The following is a 12,852-nucleotide window of genomic DNA, read 5'->3' as shown; positions in this document are numbered from 1 at the left end:
CATGCCGTTGTAGCAAAATAATTAATTCGTCATTGATTTTTTTCCCCACATAAAAGACAGCATGTCCTCAAGTGTTTAATTCCTGACCTAATATTCTATTTCCATACCGTTATCTTGCAACGTGAACAATACAGCTTCTCCATATCTAGGTATATATTAACCTAATTTGTCATGACTGACGGCTCATGTTTAAGGCTTGGCACGAGACTAAAGGCCCAACGCTGCATGAATTTTAACATTCTGCCAAGCAAACACAAATACGCTCTCAAACTGTGACGGCTAATGACCAGTTTCATCATCTGGATTCATCAAAGGAAGCTAATGGTTCTATTAACCTGGAGCGTGCATGATGTAATATTGCCTCCTGGTGTTTTTTCCTTCATCTAAACTCAATCGACTCTCTTATACGAATCGACTCTCTTATCCGAATCGACTCTCTTACTTGAAGTTTGTATGTAAATAAACAAGAAACATTTAACGCAAGACACTACAGGTTAGTGCTGCAAAAATGTTAGTGCTGGTGACGTCATTGTGTTTCATGCTAATAACTAAACAAACTCTGAAATCCAGCTACTTGAAGCTCCGCCCACTTTGCAATCACCCATCATATCATATCATATCATATCGTCGCTGTCGGGCGGAAACCTCGTATGTCCAAATTTTGTCAATTTCATATTTTTTCACATATCGATGCTACTGGTCAGTCCCCACGTGGGTCTGTTATTTTTACAAGTTATTAACCAATCTAAAGTCTTGAAAATAGCTTGAGCGCAAATCTCATAACTCCATTGGACACTTCAACTGTCCACCTCTTCCTCACTCCGCCGGAGAGCTTTGCGGCATATTTCTCCTTAATAAGAGTCGCAACGAATCAACACGAATCTGAGGTAAATGTCTTCAAAACACTGGGCTCAAAGAAAAAAAAATCTTGACCCCCGCTAGTTCTGGTGCTCGTCTGAGGACAGACAATCCAAAGCAATCCACTGCAACGCGGACTAAACCCTGTGCACTGCAGATAAAGTACGGCGTTTTTTTCATTTCCTGAAAAATAACGGTTTTGGAGATACGAGGATTCCACTTGACAGCGACAATATATACGATTCAAAACCTTGTTTGATGTCCGCATGCGATTCGTGTCAATTTCCTTTACTAAACGATCATTAGCTAGCTAGCACGGAAGTACACGGAATCCCTTTTATTTCCACTTAAATTATTTTTTTAATAGATTCAGACTGGTCCATGTTCTAGATGAGCTGCTTACAGGAAATTTTCCATGTTTAGATGAAATCTCGCAAAATTTTGATAATTGTTGAATTTACCTTAAGCACCGCCCACTTTTGGGTAGATTTGCCCTGATTTTCCAGGCAGGTTTGTATTATTTAAGCAAATTTATTCTTAGAGTTTCAGCCGTCACCTTGTGCTGATTAACTGCGAGATCCGATTTTGTTTTTGTTTGTTTTGAAGCTTTCACCTGTATTGTGTTGCTTTAAGATGAAGCTGAAACCTCTCAGCGAGCTCGATCTTCTTTGACACGAGTGCGCTTTCCCCACTTACTCAACTTTAACACGTCGTATACATAAAGCGTGTTGTTGTGTAATACTTCAACCGGCTTGTATAGAAACGACCCGAGGTCCTGGATGCCGTGCGACTCCTCAGGAATAAAATCACGCCGGCTCCTGGCACAGCCGGATCATGGCATGTATACAGAGAGGAAGACAAAAGCGTGGCTATAAATTACGCCGTGACAAGGTATCAGCAAATAAATCACCTCGGGGTGGCTTGCACGCTGAGAGTATAATTCATTTTGTTCTCCGGAGGTGAGAACATTTAAGCAGGAGCTTTCAGTGCTGCACGATGGATTGTGTCTTTTACAACATTCTTGGTGTTCTATTAAACTTTAATGTCTGCATTAACTATGGTGTAAAACTATTCTCTGCTTCCGTTTTTTTTTTCCCCAGGATTTGCTTTTCCTGTCATTTTCTTTTCCCCCTCATAAAAACAAAGATTTTGATATTCTTATTTTAACCTCCGGCCGTCCGAGCGTGGTATTTATGAGAGAATAATACCCAAGGTAGACGATTCAGAGCGATATTGTGAACGAGCGCGTCGAAATCCAGCTCTCTCTTCGTTTTTCGGCCGAATGCCAGCTTGGCACATGGCGGCGTGTTACATAAGAGAGCGCTTCGTTTCCAGTCAAAGTGTTTTTCTTGGACGCTGCACATGTCTGATCTGGACTTTAATAGATGCTTCCATGCCAGGTTTTTGTCCTATGCGAGTTCCAATCCTCTCTCATCTCTGGCACGCACTCCACAGGGAAGCTATCAGCAACGTGCTTGAAACTCACTTCTCCTTCTGATTTGCGGCGCTCTAATAGCATCCGAGCGAGCTTTCACCGCAGTCGCTTGGCCGAAGATGAAGCCTTCGGACGCCCGGTTCACGTCCTCCTCTAATGCTGCGGACTGGAAAGACGCCTGCACCTGGTGGCACTGCCAGTCTGTGATCTCTATTAAAGGTTTCCGGCGCTCTGAAATTGCTCGGCCCGACTCTGAAGTGCACTTCCTTTCACACCCCCCACAGCACATAAACGCAGGATCTCTGAGAACGACTCCTTCTTCCGTTGAGACCAACCGATGACGACACCAGTGACGCTCGTAGCATCTAAAGCGGCGTCTGTTAGCCAATTTCACAGACTTGTCAATCGAGAAAATAAACAAGCCGTGGTTTAATAGTTTACCTTAAAGCTTAATTGAATTCTCTTCACTCCTACGACGCCGAGGATTGACACACTTCTAACGTAAACATGCCACTGCACCGAATATTCTCGGCGGGATAAAGTGCTGCTTAAAATCAACCCTTCTAATGAGACACTTTCCAGGATTTCACAATAGAACAACAGACCATTTTTAAAATCAGGACAGTTTTATACATTCATTTAGATGATTTATTACATTATTACAAATTATTGATTTATCAGTGTAACGTTTGTGCGTGCGTGTGTGTGTGTGTGTGTGTGTGTGTGTGTGTGCGCATCACAATTCTCAGTGCCATTGGGATTATCAGAAACCAGTCAAATAAATAATAATAGCTGCTGTTGATTCATCCACCTTATAGTCTACATACAGATAGATTTACACACACACACACACACGGAGAGAGACGAGAGAGAGAGAGATGAGAGGAGAGAGAGTGAGAAAGGAGGGAGAGAGCCGAGAGAGAGAGAGAGAGAGAGAGAGAGAGAGAGGATAGAGTGAGAAGAGAGAGAGAGAGAGAGAGAGAGAGAGAGAGCCGAGAGAGAGAAAGGAGAGAGAGAGAGAAAGGAGAGAGAGAGAGAGAGAGAGAGAGAGAGAGAGAGAGAGAGAGATGACCCTCAGCAGTGATCCTGAATTCTTCACAAATTAAAAATGATGTTTTTTAGAAGATGAAATAAATAAATAAATAAATACACCCCAGATGTTTAGGTCAAAAGCCCAGATGTTTTCATGTCTAAGAAAAACTCCATTTATGGAAGTTACTTTATTTCATCAGTGTTGTTTTTTTTTTCAGTAGCGTTTAGATAATTTTTTTGAAAAACTCGTACTTGCCTGAAGCTAAGCCTTGGGGTACATGTTGTATGAATAAATAGACCATGTTACAATTAATCACAGCCAAAAAACAAAATATATATGCTTTTATTTAACAATATATTATTAAATAGCACTTTTTTTAAAAAAATTATACTACTAAATTCACACGGCTCGACTTCAGTATCCTGATATTCAGTTGTTCTGAAATCCTTACTGTGTCAAGCCGTAAAAATCAGTACTAGTCCCAAAACATTCGATTTTTTTTTCATGCATTTATTTAATCATTTATTTAAAACACATAAAACACATCCCCTTTGGATTATCACTAAACGTTGATGTATTCCTTTCTATCCATTTGTCCCGCCGTACATCTGGGAGCCCGTAATGGAAGACACGGACACGACATGACGTGAAACGTGTATTGATTTCTCCTCTAAGTACACAGAGTTTAGTGGTCGTGTCTAAACTGTGTTACGATTTATAGTCTGGATACAATAAAATAAATAAATAAATAAATAAATAAATAAATAAATGGCGCATGCTGGCCTCGTACCTTGTTTGTAGCTTTAAACGGCAAATTCATCACCAAGTACCGGATCTAGAAAAAGCATTAGTTATGATGGAGGCTTTTTCACCACTGCACTTTTGCCGGGGCATTAGATTAAGTGTTACCTTGGCTGAGAGCAGTGTTACAACTTTTAATCTCGTGTAGTGCTGTCGTTCTCGTATCTCAATATTTCACACCTTAATTGATGAACCTTATCTGTCCTCCGACCTCAATTTTTCCCCATTCGAACTCTGAACCTTTGATTTGCTGTAGCTGTGTATACTGTAGACACGTGCGCTAACACGCACACACACGCACACACAGGCTTGCATTCAGACTCTGAATAAATACCAGTGAGAAATGAAGTGCATATCTATACTGGCTGAGCGCATGGCACCTGGCCCAGGATGATAAATGGAAGTACACGGCTGAAGCATCACTGGGAGCTGAAAACATCAGCGATAAACCAACTAGGCCTCAGACAACACAACAGAACACCTAGCTTAGGTGATCGGGGAACACAGCACTGTACAGTATCTACAGAGAGTGTGTGTGAGAGAGAGAGAGAGAGAGAGAGAGAGAGAGAGAGAGAGAGAGAGAGAGAGATGGGAGAGGTGTTTATATAAGAACGTACCATACACCATACATTGCGAATTCTCGATCCTAATTGGCTAGAATTCCAATCAGAGGTTTCTATAGTAACAATAGATTAGCTTCTCTATTGGTCAAGTGGGTGAATATTTGTAAACCCCACCCGCTTCCCTTTCCCGCCAATCTCAAAACCACACCCCCAAACTCTCCTGTGGCCAATCAAAGCTAACCATGATTGTTTATCCATCGTTGTACCAACCAAATTTGTATTGTCACTAATTGTTTGATTTCTTTATTTTTTTCGCTTACACTATTTACCAGATTTCGATCTTTATCTCTAAATGAGTGCCACTTTGCTCTCTGCAAGTGATGTAGGTGAAGAAAAACATCAGAAAGATACTTTAATGACATACTTTAATGACTGCCGTTATTTTCCGCACCTTTAACCCGTCAGCTGCTCAGCTCTACGCTTGGATCGAATCCCGTCTCACTTTAACGTGTTTGGATAACGGAGTCTGCTAAATGAATAATCACATGCACGTGTCGAGAAATTTCCTCTCTCTGAATCACACACATTGTGTTGTAGGTCACACGTCGAACGCAGGAACCAATTTGCTGTTGGCGCTCGTTTTGTCTTTAAAAAAAAAAATCATACCCGCTGCTGCCAAAGACGGTCTCGGCTGCGCTACGTGTTACAGGAACGTGTAGCGTATTAGCATAGAGATAAATAATCAAATTGCTCTGCCAGTTCTTATTCATCAATTTGTATTAACTGCATGGAGCGGTTTAGCTAGCAGCTCGCTAATGCACCATCCTGACTGTGCTCCTCAATTATCAATAATCAATAATCAAAGATGGCAGGCTTTTAGTTCTGGAGCAGCTTGGCTGTAGAGGAGATTGACTGCCGTGGCGTACGTTCTGTGTTACTAATATGCATCTTTGGATTCTCTCTTCTGTCGGTCAGCAGGTTGTTAGCGTTCGGTGAACGTTTCCTCTCCTTCGATACCTTTGAATCGTTGAGAAGATTCAGATTTTTGTACAATGATTTCAGGACATAAATAGATGCACTCTGGTATTAACAGACTTGCTTTTCAATTATTATAAGCGATTCAAAGAAAAAAAAATCTAATAATCTAATTCTAATGGTGTTGTACAATGCTCATTTATTTTTGCACTCAAGGTTTGGCTCAACTTGTCCCCTTAGAAAGAAGATTCAATTCAATATAATGGATCACATCACGTAAAGGTAGTGTAGGAGCCATAAAGTCAACTATGTTAATTATTTATATTAACTATGTATTTAATATTGTAAATATAATGTCTACTATCTCAACGTTCAAGATAACTTGTTTATGGTGTTTTGTGCTCCCCTGTGGTGAAGGGGAAGAGTTGCACCTGCCTTGGCACTTCCTGTAGGTAGCCATATTAGACAGGAAGTGAGGAGGCAAGGGGAAGGGGGAAGGGAGGCAGTTTTTTGACCTACATAAACAATATGGAGTTGGATGTATCTTTCTGACTTGGAATTGAAGTCTTTGGAATAAATCATCCTCATTACACCTATGGAGTAGTGTTAACTTTACTTTCCCACCAGAAATGGCTAAACTCAAAAGGAAGCCATTAAAGGTGGGGTGCACATTGTTTATGAAATGCTTCCAAAAACTGAGTCGGACCGACAAACAAAACAAACGTGTATCCAATGAGCAGAAAGGGGCGTGTCTTGTCAATATGCGGCAGAGAGAGTGTTCAGTGCGCATGTCTGACATTAGCCGAAAGCGATTGGGGTTAGATGCATGTTCGTTTTGGTGATTTCAAATGTCAACATTGGCTTTCAAACATCGTGCACTTCACCTTTAATCTTGTCGTTAACTTTTATCCTATAGTGTCTGGTGGGAGTGGGAGTGGTCTCTTTCAGGATGACTCCGCCCACATCTACAGGACATACGGATGGACTTGACCGGTTCGATGTAAACGATTCTACCAAATCTCAGCCCAAATGAGTTTCCATGGAAGATTTCCATACCGCATAAAATGTCTCTTCAAACAGAGCATCGTGGCTCGGATCACGCTTCCAGACGGAAAGGTTTGGAATCCTGACGGCCGTCGTCGTCGATGAACGTATGCTGCCACGGCTGCCGCCGCCATCCGTGTGGCTCTGCATATGAAAGATGCACATGTTGCCCCTGTAATTACAGCCCTGTACACGATTGATGAGCGCTCAGAGACGCCTCTTGCCAATACTCTTTCAGAAGTGCTCCCTATCCATCAGCTGAAGAGGTTAAGTAATGCACATTTGAATGAGATCAATTAAGGCTGGCTTTTACCTGCCACGTCGTAATTCCTGATTCAGACTGGCGCTGATGATGACTCAGGTACGGCGATGATACGGAGAGCTCGCCGTCCGAGCTCGGTATCACTTTCAATCAAACGTGAGAGGAACTCGGGGAGGAAGACATATAATATCATAATATAATATCAGGGAGACGTATAATCGTCATATCTCTGTGTGTGTGTGTGTGGTTTTTTTTTTTACCTCATAAGTCAGCCTTATTAATACCAAATTACAAAAAGTAATTACACTCGAATTAAAAATTATACGGTTTCAAATATTCCTTGTTTGTTAAAAAAGGGTAAAAATAAATAAATAAATAAATAGTACCCTAACATCAAGCAGGAAAAACAAACTTCATCGTGCGATGCTAAACATCTTATGAACGGAAAATTCAGTTACACACCCGGCGTAAGGAATAAACGTACGAGTGACAGCGCAGACACATGAAGTGACGCCGTCGGTAACGGGGTGAAAGCCGTGCTTATCGCGCTCTTTTATATCGAGGATTCCCGCTGTGTGGGGTTTGAAGTGAACTGAAAGGCCGCGCAGGAGGAATAGGCGGCTTCTCTGCGCTGTCAGTCTTGTAGGATTATCGGGGGTTTGCGCTTGAAGTTTGTGTTTGCTTACTGCAGAGTACTCAGTCATGGATTTTCTGTCTTTATCTCAAGGCTGACTGATAAACCGAGTCCTTTTCTCGCACCCTAAGATGCATGGGTGCGTCAGTGTGGCGTTTGGAGTGCAGTCAGAACAGTGACGGATAAAGACAGAAAAGAAAGCCACGATGCCGCTCACGCTGACATGCCGCCATCCCGCTCACACGCGCAACAAAGACCGACCGGGACGTGATGTTACGTGAAATGTCTCGATTACTTCTGAAACTATGAAGCGACTATTCCTAGAAGAACAGTGACGTATCGGTGATACGGTAGCGCCGATATTCCTTTTAAAATCTATACATATTGGTGTTAAGACCTTCAGCTGACATTCAGCATCAAACGCTGGGGGAAAAAATAAAAAGTGACTTGTATGGGAAAATATCTGAACTCTTCCAACCAAGAGAGAGAACTCTAGAGATGATGAGACATGTTTGAGCAGACAGGAAAGCCATCTTTAGACGAATAGACGCTCTTTGCGTACGCGGTGGACTGAAACGCAGGTCGGAGCGCACAAACATCCAGATGAGTTTTTTTTTAAAACTTGTTTCTTGAAATTCATTCATACAGCCTGTGCCTATCTCAGGCGTCATTGGGCATCAAGGCAGGATACACCCTGGACGAAGTGCCAACCCATCACAGGGCACACACACACACTCTCATTCACTCACGCAATCACACACTACGGACAATTTTCCAGAGATGCCAATCAACCTACCATGCATGTCTTTGGACCGGGGGAGGAAACCGGAGTACCCGGAGGAAACCCCCGAGGCACGGGGAGAACATGCAAACTCCATACACACAAGGCGGAGGCGGGAATCGAACCCCCAACCCTGGAGGTGTGAGGCAAATGTGCTAACCACTAAGCCACCGTGCCCCCCCATTTCTTGAAATTGTGTTTGTTAATTAATTCCCTTTAACTCCACATCCCCAGAGTGTTTTATTCCTTACATATTGAACATCTGAAACGTTATTCTGTCTTTTTTTTAATCACAAATCCTTTTCATTTTCCTTTTCCTTTGTGCGTCCTGTCAATTAATTCTTACCACGCAGCCTAATTAATCTCCACCCTCTTTGTGGAACGGTTCTTGTATTATCAAAAGGGATTATTCTAAACTGCTCACAGATTAGGTCTGTTTTTGAGTCACGTAGAATTTTAGGAGAGAGGTTTTTTTTTTTCCTTCTTAAAATCATAAGACCTGAATGATAGGGTTAAATCTGTGTAGGGGAAGAAAGAGGCTCACGGACGATCCATCAACTCCATGTTAAATATAAAACAGAGGAAATCTGTGCTGTAGGTGAGAATCATACTGTAGCATACATCATTATTTATTGCTGTAATCCTTACAAAGACGCAACCTTCCATCTTTTACCATAGATCAAGGCATGAATCTTACAGATTATATCTAGGAATACGTTCAATATCCGTGAGTTTGGGTCTGAAGATTCCTGCCTCTCTTCCTGCCGGCATCCGTCAGCTCGCTGACTTAGTAAAGACTTTTGGGAAGATTTATTCGGAAATAAAAGAAAGTAAAATAAAAAGACTGGTGTTATCGAACCCCGAGCCCGGGCGCGCTGAAGGCCGGTGAACGAGAAGAACCTCCGTGCTTTTTTAGTACGAGTTGCATAAGTTTCCGTGCAGTTGCCATGGCAACGCCAATGCGAGAGTCCTAGAAGAGACCCTAAAAACATGTGGAATGTAAAATGTTAAACGGTTCACATACATGAGTGTGTGTAGATATTGAGCGAGAGACAAAGACAGAGACAGAGAGAGAAGGAAAAGAAAAGAAAAAAGAAAATACCTTAATCTTTGCATTGTTTATTCGTTTGAAGTGACAAACATGTCTGGACCTCAGAGATGCCCTCTTTTGTTCCCTGGGTCAAATGCCATTTGGAGACATGAGTCATTAACAGAGAGTTTTTTTTAATTTATTTGTATGCATCAGAAAACTCCAAACACTTCACCGGCTATTCTTCTTCCCCTAATGGGCTCCAGCCAGTAAGCAATGCCCAGTAATTACACATTAACAGCTCTGCCATTTTAGACCAATCCTTAATTGTTTTCTTTTGTGTAATTGTGTCATGTCACATTAGCAGTTTCCATCCGTCCTCGAACTCTCGCCAATTAAAGCGCTGTCCAAGTCGGGAGTAATTAGTAAATGGGTTTGTACCCTGATAAAAACAGACATGCTTTGACCCTAATTCGCGTCGCTGGTTTTCAAACCCGACTACCCCCACAGTCTCTCTCTCATTCTAAAGTAATCTTTTTGTCCCTTTTAACAGCATCGATTCCCTCGTAAACAATACGACGAGAGTGTGTTTTGGACCTTCTCCAAACTTTGGTTCGCGAGCCGCTCTCGGCAGGGAAGCTGGAGATCCGAGGCACTACATCATTGCTCCGGTGTCTCGGGTCTGAGGAACAATCAGGCCGTATAAAGAGAGGGCTGATTGACACTGACTTCATGCAGAATTCAGCTGGGGGCCCGGTTTGTCGGCGTGATTAGCATCTCCTGGCTAGACCGAGCCGGCAGGGGACGGAGGCAGAAAGCCTGCTGGTGGTCCACGGTCCGAAGTTCATTCGGAGTTTAGCCGTCTCCCTTCCATATGCTTCCGTAATCAGTTTGGAAAACAAGAACGAGATTTACTTCTAACTATAGTTTACTGTGGAATAGAAGCAAGAACCGCACCGTGTCGTATGTGTCATAAGAGCAGGCCTGCTGTGCTGTTAGAGCGGAATAAACAAGTCGCTTACTTCGCTAACTGTGCAAATTTTCTCTTACAGTTTGGTTTAACTTTGTGGAAAACAAGCTAGTTCATGTTATCACTTAAGCTACATCGCCTGTCTCCAAGGAGATGTTTATTTTGCATCGTTTATGGAAGGAGATCGTGTTTTTTTTCATGGCGAGGTTAAGTGTTAAATTTAATCCCGACTTTACTAGGAAAGTCTTAGTCGCTAACATGACACGCTTTTAGAATTTGTCCTTTTTACCCTAAACAAAACTCATTGAATCCATGAAAATATTTAAACAGAAGAAATGTGAGGAATGATGCATGATGAATTAGATCCCAGACCATTCAAAGACTCCTCCTTCTACATTTTCTTATTTATCTCATTATCCTTATACAGTACATTTTTGCAACAATGCAGCGTTTTCCTAAGAGTCGATTCAGCACCAACTTTGCTTCGTGCTACGTTTCAATTCTGTCGCTCCACACATGTAAATGCAGTGCGAAAAAAAACCCATTAATAATTTATTGAAGCTCACTGGCTCAGTAAGGATTGCTGGCATTAGTGCACAGTGTGTGAGTATGTGTGTGTGTGTGTGGTGGGGTAACCTGGTGTGTTTGAAGGAGAACCTAATTCAAGACACCTTTATTGATTCCGGTTTAAACACCTCTCCTAAGAATGATTACAATTCTGCCCGGCTCATTTTTATTTATTTCTTTATTTTTTTGAGGACTCGATCCAAACTGAATGATGCTGTACGGTGCCGTCTACCTGCACCACGTCCGAATCAGCGGCACGCTCCACGCCTGAATCCTAACACGGCTCTCCCCGCCGAAGCTGTCATCTCGGCTCCGAATTAGCAAGCGAGCGAGGCCTCCGGGTTATGATTGATTTCTCCTATCTAGTGTGTTGGAGTGAGTTTAAATTGATCTTGTCATTTAGCAGTAAATATCATAGGGAGTGGGGTGGGGGGAGATTGCGAGGGGATTGCAGAGGGGTGGGAGGGGGTTGGGGATAAGACTCGTCGTGCCTGAGCTGATGTTCATCGATCTGACCCCTCAGGATCAATTCATTTTTCCGCCGTGATCCAGGTCTAAATTACAAGCCGGCGGGAGGAAACAGACAATCTACTCAGAGCGTTTTTCTCTTTCACTTCGTTCTCGTTTCAAGGCTGGTGTCCTAGCTTCTAACAGATGAACTATAAAAAAGTCTCATGATTTAAATAAATAAATAAATTAATTAATTCCTACAGAGCAGCGGTGTCGATTGCTGTCTGCTTTGTGAACACGGAAAGCTGAAGCGGGTTACGTTGTTTGCGTTCAAAACGTGCCAACGATGTTTGGTTGCTTCAGTTTTCTGGAGAAACATCAACCTGGTCAGAGATCTGGAATGTTTCGAGATGTCAGATGAGTAGACCTCTAATCAGTTGCTAAAATCAACCTACTGGCACCAAGATGGAACCCAGAAAAAACCTGTACAGACCCCCAAGTGGAGAACATCTGAACCTGGTCTTCAGGTTCTAAGAGATAATCTACAAAAGACGTCATGATTAAAAAAGCTCTTTACCTTCTAGTCAATGGCTTACAAAGATCGTTACCTGTAGAACGTGTGAAACTTCACACTAAGAGCAACCCGAGCTCAGGATTTAACCAGGAACCTTGAAGATGTGAGGAAACAGCAAGAGCTCATAGTATACATGGTTTGAGACAGAGTTCTTCTTCTTCTTTGTATTTTCCCCTGATTTCCAGCCTCAGATCCATCTTCTCGCATCCCTCATTCTCACAATTTGTATAGTTCTGGTTCATAACGAAGCTTTTTTCCATCTTGTGTTAACATGAACTCTGAGCCATCTTTCAAACTTTACCTAAATGATAATCCTAGTTATCCCGGTTCGAGCTCCCTGATCCTCGTCGACTCGTTTCTCTTTGAGCGCCGGGTTCGACCTCTGCTTGTCTGTTTGTATTACATTTACGGGTCCACTTGCGACAGATTCCCGTGTTGCAGCCGGACCCTCCGGAGACGACACGACAGCGTGCAGCATGGGGGTAATTTGAAAGATTGTGAGAGTGTGCTGGAGGTCACGCAGGCGGTACAAGCGGATTAAAAGACAAATGTCTTTCCCTAAAAAAAAAGTCTGTGAAATAACCCACAGGCTTGGGGATGGGTTTCACTTTGAGAAAGAGTTTCGAGAAGAAGACTGTAGGAAGTCACTTAACTAGCAGCAGCAGAAAGTCACAAATTCATGCCGGTCAGTGGTGAATATTTTACAAAAAACGATGACCAGTTAGAAATAAAGTCAGCGGGAAATCAAGTCATCGCAGGGCACACACACACATTCACTCACGCAATCACACACTACGGACAATTTTCCAGAGATGCCAATCAACCTACCATGCATGTCTTTGGACCGGGGGAGGAAACCGGAGTACCCGGAGGAA

This window comes from Tachysurus vachellii, chromosome 10, assembly GCF_030014155.1.
Source record: "Tachysurus vachellii isolate PV-2020 chromosome 10, HZAU_Pvac_v1, whole genome shotgun sequence".
In the NCBI taxonomy this organism is placed as follows: Eukaryota; Metazoa; Chordata; class Actinopteri; order Siluriformes; family Bagridae; genus Tachysurus; species Tachysurus vachellii.
The sequence above is the reverse complement of the archived record's forward strand: the minus strand, read 5'-3'. Positions refer to the sequence as shown.